Source organism: Somniosus microcephalus, chromosome 3 (assembly GCF_052327205.1).
Source record: "Somniosus microcephalus isolate GS21.2 chromosome 3, FLI_Smic_1.0, whole genome shotgun sequence".
NCBI lineage: Eukaryota > Metazoa > Chordata > Chondrichthyes > Squaliformes > Somniosidae > Somniosus > Somniosus microcephalus.
The window spans coordinates 290,760,754-290,778,465 of record NC_140989.1 but is presented as its reverse complement, the minus strand read 5'-3'; the positions used below and the strand labels follow the sequence as shown (position 1 = coordinate 290,778,465).

The window sequence follows — 17,712 nt, the reverse complement described above, 5'->3', positions numbered from 1 at the left end:
GCATGTGAGAGAGGCAGTTTTAGTTTAGTTTCAGTTTCGCTTTAGAGGGATCTCTAACATGATGTCTCCTGTAATGCTGTTTAACTGAGTTGAACATACTTTAGATAAAAAGACATCTCTTTCATGAATGTGTCGTCATTGAACCCACATACAAATCAATACAGGGGGTCCGGATTTGCTGAGTGCCGCTTGATTCGCTTCACCCCGGCGCTCCTGCATCAGGGCGGCGGAAAGTGCTAACCAACCTTTTAAATATATATACTCTGTAGGTACCCATGCTGAATCTTCTCCTTACATCAGGCAGTTGCCTATTGAATGTTAAGGGGGCAGATCCAATAAAAAGTGTAACTTAAAAACATTAAAAGGAAACTTAACAAATTAAATTAAAATACTATTCCTTGGGGTGATGATGCACGCCAGTCCACCATTGCTGAATTCCCTCCTCCAAAAAACATAGGCGAGAAAAACCTACAGAGGGCGCTGGTAGCGACTCGACCGTCCAGCTCATCACCCTGTCAACCCTTTCCTCCAGAAGTGCGTGCAGTCCTCCGGAGGAATTCTCAGCTATCCCGGCATTCCCAGCAGCCCGCCCCGCCCGGGGGGCGTTGCGGTGAGAACGAGGCTGGGGAAGGGGTGAAAGGTCAGTGGTGTTGAGCAGTGGCTGGAAACGGGGTTTCAAGAGGAAAATTAAAAGTGACGGACGAGGCACCAGACTGGGAGTCGGAAGCGGCCGATGGGCCGGCGGGGAAGTTCATACAAAAAAACAGCCTGGTAAAGGTCGGTTTTTATTCTTCTTCTCCGCACGTGGAAAATAAATAATTTTGGAGGAGTCCTAAACGACAAAGATTGGGGGAGTGTTGTAGCACTCGGGCTGTTCACCTCAGACAGCGCGTCTCCCGGGAACAGGAGCAGGAGCAGAGGCTGCGGTTGGGGGGAGGAATAGCAGCTGCAGCCTCGCTGCTAACTTCCTAAATAACTTCTATTATTTTATTTGTTAACCTTACAGCTCGATTGAAACTTATTAATGGGTTAAGTTTAATTTCTAATGGACTAATACTCTGCATCTTGCATATTTTGAACATAAAATTCGTGATTCGTCACAAAAAGTGCGAGTTATATTTGCGTTACATTAAAAAAAATATGCTTTTTCTCCCCATTAATGTTGCTGTTTTCCCCTCCTACAATAAAACGTAGAAAGAAACATTTGTATCTGGGACTAAAACTCCTCACATCTGATCTGGTTTGTTATGGGTTAGTTTTCGTTTGTTGATAATTGAATCTAATTTTATTCTTCATTATTTTTTGGGGGAGTATAGTTCCAGTTTCTTGTGATTGTGTTAGGCTGAAAACAGATTTAACTATAGACTACAAATAGATATCTAATTCTTCTGGATGATTTTTAAGTAGCAAGTTCTGTTATGGTTTTGTTTACTATTTGAATTTAGTGTCATTTGGTAATGCAGGATCTGAATTGTGTGCTTATCTTGATTGCAAATTTAATTGCAGAATCAAAATGGTGTTTATCTTCAAATGATTGAACTTGGGTAGGCAACACTATTATTTTAAAAACTGATTTTGTTGCCCAATATACTATGTTTTAGTAAACATCCACAGTTACAGTTGATAGAGAGTTGTCTGCTTATTTCAGTGTATATATAATGTATATATTTGGTATGTTCAGTAATCCAATGTTTAGATGGTTACAGTTTGGTGTAATTAGTCAATCATATTAGGTCCCAGTACTAGTCTTGTAAGAATACTTTAAAGGAATATATATTCAAAATTATTAAACTAATTTACAATCATTGACACAAGAATATTAATAAAAAATTAAAAAGCGTCTCTTCCTCGGGATGCCATTTCCAGATCAGTCAACAGTTGCCTGCCTGATCCTGTAGACAACTTGTCTCTGACCTTTTGGTTTTGTATTTTTCTGACGAATAATATTTTAACTCTAGCTATTTCAGAACTGTGAAATAAATTAAAGAACCGCTTATTTTGTTCGTTCCCTCCAATCTGTCATCAGTGCTAACTGTTTAAGCAAAAAATTGAAAAAGCAGCAGGAATAAAAATAATCAAAGGTATCTCTAAGTTGATATTTTTCGTCTTTAAGGTCATCCTGGATGCAAGGATAGTGCAGTAATGTGAGTCATAACAGATGTTGTAGTAATATTTATTAAAATTGACAAGTTGGTCACAAAATGACATTTGAAAATGCATATGAGTTGGGTGTTGCCTCTGTGCATGATGTTACGCACTCCTGGCTTCCAGCCTTTCCTCTTCAAGCATAAGAACAGTGGAATCCCCAGAGGGAAATCCATATTTCAGTGTGCAGAGCTCCTTTTTAAATTATCTACAAGATTTAGCAAATACCATTTAAAATCATCAGATACAGCAGCTTTTTAAGTGTTGAAAGTGACTTCCAGCCAAATAGTTAGAGTATTGCCACCCTGCGTGATCTTTCACTTTCTCAATATTTTCTGCCTCTTGGACACCATACTGGCCAGTACCACCACCTTCGTTGTGGCAGTGATTTGTAAGGGTGGTAAGTGGGCAAAAATAAGAACATAAAAAATAGGAGCAGGAGTAGGCCAATCGGCCCCTCGAGCCTGCTCCACCATTCAATAAGATCATGGCTGATCTGATCCTATCCTAACCTCAAATCTACTATCACTCCACATCCCTCCCGAACCCATGTGATCTCCTGGGAGAGGCGAAAAACCAGATAAAAAACCCAATGGCCAATTTGGGAGAAAAAAATCTGGGAAATTCCTCTCCGACCCATCTAGGCGATCGAAACTCGTCCAGGAGATCACTGTCCCTATATTTTCTACAGTACTTACCTTCTGTAAAAGGTGATCTCCACCCCAGCCAGGAACAGGAATAGAACCATCTCCTGAAATCTAACATAATTAGAACACAAGAAGTAGGAGCAGAACCAGGCTACACGGCCCCTGGGCCCGCTCCGTTACCCACAGGGCCATGACCGTTCCGAACATAGACTCGTGTCCAATTTCCTGCCCGCTCCCCGTAACCCCTAATTCCCTTTACTTCTAAGAAACTGTCTATTTCTGTTTTAAATTTATTTAATGATGTAGCTTCCACAGCTTTCTGGGGCAGCAAATTCCACAGACCTACCACCCTCTGAGTGAAGACGTTTCTCCTCATCTCAGTTTTGAAAGAGCAGCCCCTTATTCTAAGATTATGCCCCCTAGTTCTAGTTTCACCCATCATTGGGAACATCCTCACCACATCCACCCGATCAAGCCCCTTCACAATCTTATATGTTTCAATAAGATCGCCTCTCATTCTTCCGAACTCCAATGAGTAGAGTCCCAATCTACTCAACCTCTCCTCATATGTCCACCCCCTCATTCCCGGGATTAACCGAGTGAACCTTCTTTGTACTGACTCGAGAGCAAGTATGTCCTTTCTTAAGTATGGACACCAAAACTGTATGCAGTATTCCAGGTGCGGTCTCACCAATACCTTGTACAACTGCAGCAATACCTCCCTGTTTTTATATTCTATCCCCCTAGCAATAAAAGCCAACATTCCATTGGCCTTCTTGATCACTTGCTGCACCTGCATACTGTGGTGTATGTAACCGGTCCACCTTTAAGAGAACTATTTTAAGAGTTGCACTACTTTATCTTGGCTGCTGTATACTGTAATACCGGTGGTGACCACACCGGTATATAAGTGCTGTGTAATGATTTATTGGGCAGTTCCGCCCTGACCTTCAACTAGTAAAGACCTGTTAAAGTTTACTCTTGTGGTCTGTGTAGTAATTCTCAATATAACACACAGACTTAACACATACTAACTTTTTGAGTTTCGTGCACCAGGACCCCCAGATCCCTTTGTACTACAGTACTTTCCAGTTTCTTGCCATTAACATAATAACTTGCTCTATAATTTTTCCTGCCAAAGTGCATAACCTCACACTTTCCAGTATTGTATTCCATCTGCCAAATCTCTGCCCACTTACTTAGCCTGTCTATGTCCCTTTGCAGGTTTTTTTATGTCCTCCTCACTCACTACTTTCCTTCCCATCTTTGTATCATCTGCAAACTGCCTTCTGTGGAAGAGAATTCCACAAGTTCACCACTCTCTGGGTGAAGAAATTCCTCCTCATTTCTGTCCTAAATGGCCTACCCAGGGAGGATTAAGCCATGGCTCCTTCATCTGCATGCGCTGGGGTGGGCTTCTGGTGCTGCTGCAGGTAATTGCTGGAAAACCAGAGGGAAGTTGTAGCACTCAGTTTTTGGGTGCAGTTTGAGCAGAAAGCATCTCTGCCCAATTTTACTTTTCAAACCACCTCTATATGTTGACCAAAAAGAGCACGTTTTTCCCAGGAAAATCCAGTCTCCGTAGTGTAGTTGACGGTGTCTTCAACTTTAATAGTTACAAATTAAGATTTTTGAATGATATTCTGAACATGCAGAAGTAACTGCTGCAACATATTTGTTCTAGCTTTAAAAACAGCTGCCACCAAACACGTCCTTTCAGTGTCCTGATGTAAAGAGCACTCACTGACCAAACCTTGGAGTAACCTGCTGCTTGCTTGGGGAACCCTTTATATACGTTGGTACATTAAAGCACCATCCGAGCCTGTGTTGTCCCTTCTCACAAGTTTAGGATCCTGCCGTAGATATTTCTTTGGGTACATTGGTGCTAGTCATTCCTGTAAGTGATCTGAGCATCTTGTGTTCAGGGGTGTGCCCCTGCTGCCAAATAGTTAACTTAGTGATGGCGTAAACCAAGGCTGCAACAATAGTTTAATAAGTTAATGTCTTCATGTAATAATATAAAATAACAAACATAACATGCTTCCTCACATGAGAGGGTCATCTTGATTGACTTACACAAAATAAATTCTAACTAGCATCCTAACCAGCATCTTGTGAAAGCATGCCCTTGCAGCCTTTTTAAAAAAAAAAAAAAACTTGACTGTGCATCTCTGTCTCTTTCTTTGGTTAATCTCCTTGTGTTTCCAACCCGAGGGATGGGCCCTTGCCAGACAGTGCCTGCAGAGAGACCTCCCAACACACTGGGGTGTCAGGGGTTTGTCAATTACTGAGACAGGCTAACAAATTGTTTCTGGTTTACAGTCTTTGGGGGAACTAGCTTTAAAACCTAGCTCATTAGCATTTTAGAAACATAGAAGATAGGAGCAGGAGTAGGCCATTAGGCCCCTCGAGCCCGCTCCGCCATTTAATGAGCATGGCTGATCATCCAAATTCAGCACCCTGTCCCTGCTTTCTCCCCATATCCATTGATCCCTTTAGCCTCAAGAAATATATCCAACTCCTTCTTGAATATATTTAATGAATTGGCCTCAACTGCCCTGTGTGGCAGAGAATTCCACAGGTTCACCACTCGGTGAAGAAATTCCTCCTCATCTTAGTCCTAAATGGCTTACCCCTTATCCTTAGACTGTGACTCCCCTGCCATCAGGAACATCCTTCCTGCATCTAGTCTGTCTAGTCCTGTTAGAATTTTATAAGTTTCAATGAGATCCCCTCTCATTCTTCTAAACTTTAGCGAATATAAGCCTAATCGACCCAATCTCTCCTCATACGTCATTCCTGCCATCCCAGGCATCAGTCTGGTGAATCTTCGCTGCACTCTCTCCATGGCAAGAACATCCTTCCTCAGATAAGACGACCAAAACTGCACACACTATTCAAGGTGTGGCCTCACCAAGGCCCTGTACAACTGCAGCAAGACATCCTTGTTCCTGTACTCGAACCCTCGCTATGAAGGCCAACATACCATTTGCCGCCTTAACCGCCTGCTGCACCTGCATGCTTACCTTCAGTGACTGGTGCACAAGGACACCCAGGTCTCGTTGCACTTCCCCTTCTCCAAATCTATTGCTGTTCAGATAATCTGTCTTCCTGTTTTTGCCACCAAAGTGGATAACCTCACATTTATCCACGTTATTTACTGCATCTGCCATGCATCTGCCCAATCACCCAACCTGTCCAAATCATACTGGAGTTTCTCTGCATCCTCCTCACAGCACACACGCCCACCCAGCTTTGTGTCACGTTTCTTTCATTTTGATCTGCTGCTGAAACCCTCATCCATGCTTTCATTACCACTAGACTCGAGTATTCCAATGCTCTACTGGCCAGCCTCCCATCTTCTATGAACTTGAGCTCATACAAAACTCTGCTGTCTATATCCTAACCCGTACTAAGTCCCGCTCATCCTGTGCAAGGGCCAAGGATGTCTCAGAGCAGCTGCAGAACATCTTGGAAGGGGAGGGTGAACAGCTAGTTGTCGTGGTGCATATAGGCACCAACGATATAGGTAAAAAGTGGGATGAGGTCCTAAAAGCGGAATATAGGGAGTTAGGAGGTAAATTTAAAAAATAGGACCTCAAAGGTAGTAATTTCGGGATTGCTACCAGTGCCACGTGCTAGTCAGAGTAGAAATAGAAGGATATTTCAGATGAATACGTGGCTAGAGGAATGGTGCAAGGGGGAGGGATTCAAGTTCCTGGGTAGGGTTGCAAAGGGGTGAAAAGTTTCCGGAAATTTTCCACGGGAAGTTTAGCTTGGGAATTTTGCCCAAAAAAACACATGCTAGCATAATATTGTTTTTTTTGTATTTTTTTTCCACAGGTCCTCTCTTAAAATTACTAACAGAGATGGAATCTTAATTATTAAGGAATTTCTTAATCAATATATGTTTATCTTCTTACTTGGCTTGTTTTAATAATTACAAGTTTTGTGTGTGACTGTGAACAAATGTGTCCTGATTGGGTGGATGAGCGATTAGCTCCCTCTATTTGTAATATTTGCATATGGAATTGTGATTGGCCTGCAGGCATCTGTAAGACTGCTATAGTTTTTTTAAGATCCAGGTTAGGGGTCCTGAGGGAAGTCATTTTGTTTTCTGCTGATGTTGTGATGATGCAGTAAGTAAATCAGACTTTATACCAAATAAACCAGTTACTTGTTGAACTCTGTTGTCCTTCAATTTAAAATATACAAAATAATACACTATTGGTGATGTAGCGTCGTGTGTGTGTGTACAGGTCATGCTTCCATCACATGGAGCATCAGCAAAAATGTACTCACCCTGTTGCAATCGTGCTGATCGACCGCAGTTCGACAGAGATGAATGCCCTTTATTTCTCTGCATAGAACAATGCCACGTCGGATGTGTGGAAGCATTTTACCCCAGGCATTAAAGATGGAAAGACTGTGTACATGTGCAAACACTGTAGAAAGCCATATGTAAAGAATGCCACAAAGATGCAGCAGCATTTATCTAAATGCAACAACTTCACTCAAAGCTCACAGCAGTCAGCCCAGAGTTCCTCTGCTTCCATTCAAGAAGATGATGGTTCTCATTCAGTATCAGGCTCCTTATCATCAGCAACTCCTGGCCCACTTGGAAGGTTCTTTGATACAATGGATAACCATAGCCAGAAGAATGCAGATGAGTGCCTTGCTCGAGCTGTATGTGCAACAGGCTCACCCCTCACGCTCACAGCCAATGTGTACTGGAAGAGATTTTTCAATGTTATTCGCCCTGCATACTGTCCTCCCACCAGACATGCTTTGTCTACTTATTTGCTGGAGGCCGAGTATAACAGAGTCCAAGGAAAGCTCAAAGAAACGATAGCGATGGCAGACTGTGTTGCAGTTATCTCAGATGGGTGGCCAAATGTACGAGGGGAGGGCATCATAAACTACATCGTCTCCACTCCTCTCCCAGTGTTCCTCAAGAGCACAGACACGAAGGACAACAGACACACAGGCACATACATTGCTGATGAGCTGAAAGCGGTCATCAATGATCTTGGATCACAAAAGGTCTTTGCAGTAGTTACTGACAATGCTGCGAATATGAAGGCTGCTTGGGCTCAAGTGGAGGAGGCCTACCCTCATATTACGTCTATTGGGTGCGCAGCTCATGGGCTTAACCTGCTCCTCAAGGACATCATGGGTTTGAGAACCATGGAAGCACTGTACAAGAGAGCCAAGCAAGTTGTTAAGTATGTCAGGGGAAAACAGGTAGTTGCAGCAACCTACAACTCTAAGCAAATGACAAAGAACAAGAACACCACACTGAAGCTGCCCAACAACACTAGATGGGGTGGTGTTGTCATAATGTACAACAGCCTTCTGGAGGGTAAGGAGTCGCTGCAAGAAATGGCAATATCCCAGTCTGCGGATATGGAAACCACCATCAAGAAAATACTGCTGGATGATGTGTTTTGGGAGAGAGTGGTTAGCAGCCTTAAACTACTCTCACCAGTAGCATCTGCAATTGCTCAGATTGAAGGAGATGACGCTGTCTTGTCAGATGTTCTCAGGCTTGTTACTGATTTAAAAGAACAAATCAGCATTGCCCTACCCACATCCCTGCTGCTCAAAGCAGAGGAGAAGGCAATTGTTCAATTCATACAGACGCGTCAAGAATTTTGTGTCAAGCCGATTCATGCTGCAGCATACACGCTGGACCCAAAGCATGTTGGGAGACCAATACTTTCTGGAGAACAGATCAACAGCGCTTACAGTGTGATTTCTACCCTCACACCATCTCAATCTGGATGTGGGCAAAGTTCTGGGAAGTCTGGCAAAGTTCTCTACCAAGCAAGGTCTTTGGAATGGGGATGGGATATGGGAATCATGCAAGCATATCAGTGCACATACCTGGTCTTTGTGCATCTGAGGCCCTGTCACCTATTGCATCGGTGATACTCCAAATCCCACCTTCATCAGCGGCCTCTGAACGAAACTGGTCACTTTTTGGGAATACGCATACAAAGGTGCGCAACAGGCTGACGAACAAGAGAGTGGAGAAACTGGTGGCTATCCAGGCGAACCTCCAACTTATTGAGCCAGATACAGAAGTGTCCACCACACAGCTAGACACTGACACAGAGGAGGAAATGGACACGCCAGAGTCAGAGAATCAGGAGGAACAATGATGAGTAGAAGACTCAGAAGACTCATGAGTAGAAGACTCAAAGGGACAAAATAAGGACAAATTGCAGGCTAAATAAGCTGACGCTCTTATTTTATTTTAGATGGGTCTTTTTTGTGAGGGTTCAATAAAGTTCAAAATTATAACCTAAATAAAGTTTTGAAAGCCTGTTTTTATTTGTATGGAACAGTATGTCTATTTTGACGACAAAGATAATATAAGGGTCAGAGACAAAAACCATCAGTGTGCAAATAAACTCTAAATTCCAAAAATTCCCATGGAAAGATTCCTCTTTTAAAAATTCCCAGAATTTTGCAACCCTATTCCTGGGACATTGGAACCGGTTCTGGGGGAGGTGGGACCAGTTCAAACCGGACGGTTAGCACCTGGGCAGGGCTGGAACCGATGTCCTAGGGGGAGTGTTTGCCAGTGCTCTGGGGGAGGGTTTAAACTAAAATGGCAGGGGGTCGGGAATCTGAGCAGGGAGACAGAGGAAAGGGAAACAAGGATAAAAGCAAAAGATAGGAAGGAGAAAAACAAAAGTGCCAGTCAGAGAAATCAACGGTTTAAATCAAACATGGCCACAGTAAATAATAATTCTAATAGGTCTAAGAGCGTTAAAAAACAAACCTGAAGGCCTTGTGTCTTAATGCAAGGAGCATTCGTAATAAGGTGGATGAATTGGTTGCGCAAATAGAGGTAAATGAATATGATTTGGTTGGGATTACGGAAACGTGGCTCAAGGATGGCCAAGGCTGGGAACTCAACATCCAGGGGTATTAGATATTCGGGAAAGATAGGCAAAAAGGAAAGGGAGGTGGGGTAGCATTGCTGGTTAAAGAAGGGATTAACACAATTGTAAGGAGGGATATTGGCTCTGATGATGTGGAATCTGTATGGGTAGAATTGAGAAATACTAAGGGGCAGAAAACGTTAGTGGGAGTGGTATATAGATCTCCCAACAGTAAGGTGGAGGTTGGGGATGGCATTAAAAGGGAAATTAAAGAAGCGTGCAATAAGGGCACAGTAGTCATCATGGGTGACTTTAATCTACATACAGATTGGGCTAACCAAATTAGTAACAATACTGTGGAGGAGGAATTCCTGGAGTGTTTACGGGATAGTTTCCTGGACCAATATGTTGAGGAACCAACCAGAGACCAGGCCATCTTAGACTGGGTATTATGTAACGAGAGAGGATTAATTAGCAATCTTGTTGTACGAGGCCCCTTGGGTCGGAGCGATCATAATGTGATCGAATTCTTCATTAAGATGGAGAATGAAGTAGTTGACTCAGAGACTAGGGTCCTAAATTTAAATAAAGGAAACTACGATGGTCTGAGGAGCGAGTTGGGTAGGATTGAGTGGGGAATGGCGCTCAAAGGGTTGACGGTGGATAGGCAATGGCAAACATTCAAAGACCGAATGGATGAACTACAGAATTTGTTCATCCCAGTTTGGCATAAAAATAAAACAAAAAAGGTGACTCAACTGTGGCTAACGAGGGAAATTAGGGATAGCATAAGATCCAAGGAGAGGACATATAAATTGGCCAGAAAAAGCAATAATCCTGAGGATTGGGAGCAGTTTAGGATTCAACAAAGGGATTATTTAAGAAGGGGAAAATAGAATATGAGAGTAAGCTTGCAGGGAACATAAAAACTGACTCAAAGCTTTTACAGAAATGTGAAGAGAAAAAGATTGGTGAAGTCAAGCGTAGGTCCCTTGCAGTCAGAATCAGGGGAATTTATAATGGGGAACAAAGAAATGGCAGACCAACTAAATACATATTTTGGTTCTGTCTTCACAAAGGAGGACACAAATAACCTCCCAGAGATGTCGGGGAACATAGGGTCTGATGAAAGGTTGGAACTGAAAGAAATCCGTATTTGTAGGGAAATGGTGTTAGGAAAATTGATGGGACTGAAGGCCGATAAATCCCCAGGGCCTGATAATCTACATCCTAGGGTACTTAAGGAAGTGGCCCTAGAAATAGTAGATGCATTGCTGGTCATCTTCCGGAACGCGATAGACTCTGGAACAGTACCCATGGATTGGAGGGTAGCTAATGTTACCCCACTATCCAAAAAAGGTGGTAGAGAAAAAGCGGGGAATTATAGACCGGTAAGCCTGACATCAGTAGTGGGGAAAATGCTAGAGTCCATTATAAAAGATGTAATAGCAGAGCACTTGGAAAGCAGCGACAGGATCAGACAAAGTCAACATGGATTTACAAAAGGTAAATCGTGCTTGACTAATCTACTGGAATTTTTTGAGGATGTAACTGGTAAAATAGATAAGGGAGAACCAGTGGATGTGGTGTATTTGGACTTTCAGAAGGCTTTCGATAAGGTCCCGCATAAGAAATTAGCGTGCAAAATTAAGGCACATGGGATTGGGGGCAAGGTATTGACTTGGATAGAGAACTGGTTGGCGGATAGAAAGCAGAGAGTTGGAATAAACGGGTCGTTTTCCGAGTGGCAGGCAGTGACTAGTGGGGTACCGCAAGGATCGGTCCTAGGACCCCAGCTGTTCACAATATATATTAATGATCTGGACGAGGGAATTGGATGTAATATCTCCAAATTTGCAGACGACACAAAGCTGGGCGGGAGGGTATGCTGTGAGGAGGATGTCGGGGAAACTCCAGTACGATTTGGACAGGTTGGGTGATTGGGCAGAAACATGGCAAATGCACTATAATGTGGATAAATGTGAGGTTATCCACTTTGGTGGCAAAAACAGGAAGGCAGATTATTATTTGAATGGCAATAGATTGGGAGAAGGGGAAGTGCAAAGAGACCTGGGTGTTCTTGTGCACCAGTCGCTGAAGGTAAGCATGCAGGTGCAGCAGGCGGTTAAGAAGGCAAATGGTATGTTGGCCTTCGTAGCGAGAGGGTTTGAGTACAGGAACAAGGATGTCTTGCTGCAGTTGTACAGGGCCTTGGTGAGACCACACCTTGAGTATTGTGTACAGTTTTGGTCGCCTTATCTGAGGAAGGATATTCTTGCCATGGAAGGAGTGCAGCGAAGATTCACCAGGCTGATACCTGGGATGGCAGGAATGACGTATGAGGAGAGATTGTGTCGATTGAGCTTATACTCACTGGAGTTTAGAAGATTGAGAGGGGATCTCATTGAAACCTATATAATTCTGTCAGGGCTGGACAGACTAGATGCAGGAAGGATGTTTCCGATGGCCGGGGAGTCCAGAACCAGGGGTCATAGTCTAAGGATAAGGGGTAAGCCATTTAGGACTGAAATGAGGAGGAATTTCTTCACCCAGAGAGTGGTGAACCTGTGGAATTCTCTGCAACAGAGGGCGGTGGAGGCCAGTTCATTAAATATATTCAAGAAGGAGTTGGATATATTTCTTAAGGCTAAAGAGATCAAGGGATATGGGTGAACTCCGAAAGCTTGTGATTTCAAATAAAGCTGTTGGACTATAACCTGGTGTCGTGTGATTTCTTACGTTTGTCCACCCCAGTCCAACACCGGCATCTCCACACCAAGGGACATGGGGAGAAAGCAGGGACCGGGTACTGAATTTGGATGATCAGCCATGATCTCGTTGAATGGCGGAGCAGGCTCGAAGGGCCGAATTGCCTACTCCTGCTCCTATCTTCTATGTTTAATGTAAGTTAGCTCCCGGTCCACCAACGCCTCAAATGTAAAATTCTCATTTTTGTGTTTAAGTCCCTCCATAGCCTCATTCCTCTGTGGCCTCCTCCAGCCCTGCAACCCTCCGAGAACTGTGTTCTTTGAGCTCTAGCCTCTTGTGTATTTTGACTCACTCTTCCTCTTTCTATAAGTCTCCTTTCTTCTGTCTCTTCTATATGTGTCTCAGCTTCAGGGAGAGCCCACATCTCAGAACCATGGAAGGGAGGTCAGTCTTACAGTGTGCACATCTTTATTTAAACTCCTCACGGCACCTGCATTAAGCAGTTGCTGATGAGCATGCCTCTTGCATGGCATTGGACTTGGAGCTGGAGCTCTTTCTATTCGGCTCCAGATTATTCTGCAAGTCAATGCCCTAGGGGGTGGTCTTAGTTGGGCAAGATGTGTTGGACTTGGATGTGTAGAACTCATTGCAAGCTGTCCTGCATCGGTCCTTCTAACTGGTGAGGCAACTGAGACTTTGGATGACGGCTGCTGGAAGGTGCTACTCGCAAGTTGGGTATGAAAGCATGTAGCATGTGCAAATATAATCAAAATTCAATGTCTAACATTGAATTTCAGAGAGGCAAGCTACTGATGGTCCGTAGCTCCACCTGGTGGAACCACCATTTGATGGAGTATTATGATCTGTACCTATGCTGAGGTTAATGGCGGTGCAGTGAGTTATGATGCTAAATGTACCATTGGTGAAGATTTCGTGGTATTTGCTGTTTGCAGGTGAGGGTTCAAACCTGTGTTTTTCAGTTTGTTAATTACTAACTACTGACTATCCTGAAAGGTAAGTGGGTTATTTTTGGGGTTGATGTAGCTCCAAGATGACACTTTGTGATGGAAGATTGGAACTACGTCAGTGCTCTGTGGCAGACCTAATAATATGATGCTAGAACCAGTTCGGTCTGCGGATCTAGGGCAGCGATGATGAAATGGTGATTGACTAGCCAGTGTGGCTCATTAATCAGACCTAGAGATGTATACCTGTTACTGGGAGCTGGAGCCCTTCCCATTCGGCTCCAGATTATTCTGCAAGTCAGTGCCCTAATTGGTAGGGGTGGTCTTAGTTGGGCAAGCAGTGGAAGCTTACTAGTGCCCTATGCTGATGAGCTATGTTGTTTTAGCTGGTTAAATTCCAGCTAAAACAACATAACTCATCAGCATAGGGCACAGCGGTACCCTTGTGCATACTTGGGAGCGGAGAGATTCTTGAGCTTTGGCTCTTGACAACCTGCACTTAAACTCTGTATTTAAGTAAGCACGGTGCGTCCTTAAGGAAATAGTGTATGTGCTCCGGGCCTATGGATTTTTCAGTAGCTCATTTGGAGACTCTTGAGTATGGTGATGGATTTCTGAGTCTGTTGGACGCCCAGAGTTGATCAAAATAAGAAATCCTACTCCCTATGTATTCCTCTCACACATGCTTTGTTGCAGATTTAGTCAATTTGAATCTTTTACCTTTTTCTTTTTAAAGCCCATGGCATGCAGCAAGAATGGGGGCTGGGCTGGGATGCACCTGGGACGTTCTTGTCATTGTTGTGGTGGGTCTGGAGCTGCGGTCCTGTCTGGTACTGGCAAATCTGAGAGCTGCTGTAGCATGAGGGTGAGAGAAAGTGGGGCTTGGGAAGGGAGAGAGTATTCCTGAACAAGTGTAGAGTTGGTGGAGAAACAGGATTATCACTGTAATTTGAAGTAATCCTCCCATAATTAAAAAAAAGAAAATGGATAGTAATTCCACACACTGAGTTGTGGAATGAGGCCACAACGCACCCCTCTCCCTTTCTCGCCACTGTGGCTAGGAAAGGGGGGTGGGGGGAGATTTGTCTTCAGACTGTTGCTTTAGTTGTAATGAATGATTGATTGATTTAAATTGCTTCAGTTTGACTTTTTTTAAAGAAAAATAAATGTTTTAACTTTTTTCACTGATGTGTTCAAAGCTAGGAGGTAGCCTGGGCTAAGTCAGGCCTGTAGAATTGAGGGAGGTGGACACGTGAGGCAGAAGCCTTGCACTATACAGCCCGGGATGCCCGATGTAATGGATGTTACATCTGATTAACTGTGAGGTTGAATAATACAGAGACTGATGAGAAGAAATTACACGGTTCCGATCCAGCAATGTCTTAATTTTAAAATTCTCATCCTTGTGTTCAAATCACTCCATGGCCTCGGCCCCCTCTATCTCTCTCTAACCTCCTCCAGCTCCACAACCCTCTGAGAACTCCGTGGTCCTCCAATTCTGGCCGCTTGCACATCCCTGATTTGCTTCACCCCACCTTTGGTGGTCGTGCCTTCAGCTGTCTAGGCCCTAAGATCTGGAATTCCCTCCATAAACCTCTCTCCTTCTCTGTCCTCCTCTTAAGGTGCTCCGGAAAAGCTACCTCTTTGACCAAGCTTACAGTCATCTGTTCTAATATCTCCTTTACGTGGCTATTTTGACTGAATACGCTGAAGCGCCATGAGACGTTGTACTACTTTAAATGCACGATGTTGTTGTTGAACCAATCACATCTTGAAGGATGATCAGTGACAGAGGATAGATTTTTTTTTTTTAATTATATATAATTTAAACAAATTTTTAACTTGTGTAGGCTGTGTATACTCTGTACTCCTGTATTTAGCGATTTTGGTGAAATGTGTTGCAAGACACTTTACCAGGCAGCAGTGCTCTGTACGTCCATGTGTATGTGTCTGCCCAGAGAGGCTCAATCAATAATTGTGTACTACAGATAATGATCTTGGGGTGATTGACAATGGGCTGCTGAGCAGTATTGTGACCACATTTTGAATCATAAAGTCTATATTTTCTTTTAATTTCTATTTATGGAGAAGGGTGGTCACTTTAAATTTATTTTGCTGCAATCACTAGTCTAGTTGTTTACACAAAATCACCAGGAAACTCAAGAACTGACTCTGTTTAGATGGGATGCTTCATAACCTCTCCTTTTCCCATTCTTATCTATCTAATCATAACCAGAGAATCACCTGGAACGGCTTCTCTTCTCGCTCCCGCATCATTACCTCTGGTGTCCCCCAAGGATCTAGCCTTGGCCCCCTCCTATTTCTCATCTACATGCTGCCCCTTAGCGACATCATCCGAAAAAAGTGTCAGTTTCCACACGTACGCTGACGACACCCAGCTCTACCTTACTACCAGTTCTCTCGACGACTCCACGGTGTCTAAATTGTCACACTGCTTGTCTGACATACAGTTTTGGATGAGCAAAAATGTTCTCCAATTAAATATTGGGAAAATCGAAGCCACAAACTCCGTTCCCTAGCCACTGACTCCATCCCTCTCCCTAACATCTGTCTGAGACGGAACCACACTGTTCGCAACCTTGGTGTCATATTTGACCCTGAAATGAGCCTCCGACCACATATCCGCAGCATCTGCGCAAATAGAGGTAAACAAATACGATTTGGTTGGGGTTACAGAAACGTGGCTCAAGGATGGCCAAGACTGGGAACTCAACATCCAGTGGTATTTGATATTCGGGAAAGATAGGCAAAAAGGAAAGGGAGGTGGGGTAGCATTGCTGGTTAAAGAAGGGATTAATACAATTGTAATGAAGGATATTAGCTCTGATGATGTGGAATCTGTATGGGTAGAATTGAGAAATACTAAGGGGAAAAAAACATTAGTGGGAGTGGTATATAGACCTCCCAACAGTAAGGCGGAGGTTGGGGATGGCATTAAAAGGGAAATTAAAGAAGCGTGCAATAAGGGCACAGCAGTCATCATGGGTGACTTTAATCTACATATAGATTGGGCCAACCAAATTAGTAACAATACTGTGGAGGAGGAATTCCTGGAGTGTTTACGGGATGGTTTCCTGGACCAATATGTCGAGGAACCAACCAGAGATCAGGCCATCTTAGACTGGGTATTATGCAACGAGAAAGGATTAATTAGCAATCTTGTTGTACGAGGCCCCTTGGGTCGGAGCGATCATAATATGATCGAATTCTTCATTAAGATGGAGAATGAAGTAGTTGACTCAGAGACAAGGGTCCTCAATTTAAATAAAGGAAACTACGATGGTCTGAGGAGCGAGTTGGGTAGGATTGAGTGGGGAATGGCGCTCAAAGGGTTGACGGTGGATAGGCAATGGCAAACATTGAAAGACCGAATGGATGAGCTACAGAATTTGTTCATCCCAGTTTGGCGTAAAAATAAAACAAAAAAGGTGACTCAACCGTGGCTAACAAGGGAAATTAGGGATAGCATAAGATCCAAGGAGAGGACATATAAATTGGCTAGAAAAAGCAATAATCCTGAGGACTGGGAGCAGTTTAGGAGTCAACAAAGGAGGACAAAGGGATTAATTAAGAAAGGGAAAATAGAATAGGACAGTAAGTTTGCAGGGAACATAAAAACTGACTCTAAAAGCTTTGATAGATATGTGAAGAGAAAAAGATTAGTGAAGTCAAGCATAGGTCCCTTACAGTCAGAATCAGGGGAATTTATAATGGGAAACCAGGAAATGGCAGACCAACTAAATACATACTTTGGTTCTGTCTTCACAAAGGAGGACACAAATAACCTCCCAGAGATGCCGGGGAACATAGGGTCTGATGAAAGCGAGGAACTGAAAGAAATCAGTATTTGTAGGAAAATGGTGTTAGGAAAATTGATGGGACTGAAGGCCGATAAATCCCCAGGGCTTGATGGTCTACATCCCAGGGTACTTAAGGAAGTGGCCCTAGAGATAGTAGATGCATTACTGATCATCTTCTAGAACTCGATAGACTCTGGAACGGTACCCATGGATTGGAGGGTAGCTAATGTTACCCCACTATTCAAAAAAGGTGGTAGAGAAAAAGCGGGGAATTATAGACCGGTAAGCCTGACATCGGTAGTGGGGAAAATGCTAGAGTCCATTATAAAAGATGTAATAGCAGACCACTTGGAAAGCAGTGACAGGATCGGACAAAGTCAACATGGATTTACAAAAGGTAAATCATGCTTGACTAATCTACTGGAATTTTTTGAGGATGTAACAGGTAAAATAGATAAGGGAGAACCAGTGGATGTGGTGTATTTGGACTTTCAGAAGGCTTTCGATAAGGTCCCACATGAGAGATTAGCGT

General features: G+C 43.4%; 1 protein-coding gene across 5 annotated transcripts in view; it reads left to right on the top strand.

Moving 5' to 3' along the window:
- Nucleotides 1–540: 540 nt before the first annotated feature.
- Nucleotides 541–17,712, top strand: part of LOC147122054 (guanine nucleotide-binding protein G(I)/G(S)/G(O) subunit gamma-12-like) — a 186,909-nt gene continuing 169,737 nt past the window's right edge. For 3 of the 5 annotated variants that reach the window (XM_085982749.1, XM_085982747.1, XM_085982751.1), the window contains exon 1: nucleotides 543–777. The gene's annotated coding sequence lies outside the window, so the exon portion shown is untranslated. Of the gene's footprint in view, nucleotides 778–17,712 lie in introns of all 5 variants that reach the window. The other 2 variants (XM_085982748.1, XM_085982750.1) reach the window with 2 other exon arrangements.